Raw genomic sequence first — 499 nt, forward strand, 5'->3', positions numbered from 1 at the left:
TATGTACGCACAGATAACTCGATTTGATGCTCCACCAGATACTAAGTCAGTCCCTGGCCCCAAACCCAGATTCTCGCATTGTAATCTGTCATTTTCTTTCTTCTATAAGGCACACCGGTACTATATACCACGCCTAATAAATCAAAGAGAAAAACAAACAAACGCCCGTGTATTGTGACGGCCTCCTTCGCCACACGGAAGACAAATGGGCATAGCCTCCTCGCGGATCTAAAAACAAAAGTTAGACGCTGTAAATCAACCAAACTTTTCCTTCTTAAGACACCCGAGAGTTGCGTTTTTTTCTCTCGACTAACAGGGTAACATAATTCTCTCTCTACCTGCTGTGATCTCTTTTTCTCCATCTCGGGGTTAAAACGCGTGAGTGTGTACTGTATATGCAAAGAAACGCAAACATACGTGTACCCATAATTTGTATATATTGATGAAAAGTATACAGACAAAGCTATAGATGGGCAGATAAAATAGTAGAGAAAACACA

This window comes from Penaeus monodon, chromosome 20 (genome assembly GCF_015228065.2).
Source record: "Penaeus monodon isolate SGIC_2016 chromosome 20, NSTDA_Pmon_1, whole genome shotgun sequence".
In the NCBI taxonomy this organism is placed as follows: domain Eukaryota; kingdom Metazoa; phylum Arthropoda; class Malacostraca; order Decapoda; family Penaeidae; genus Penaeus; species Penaeus monodon.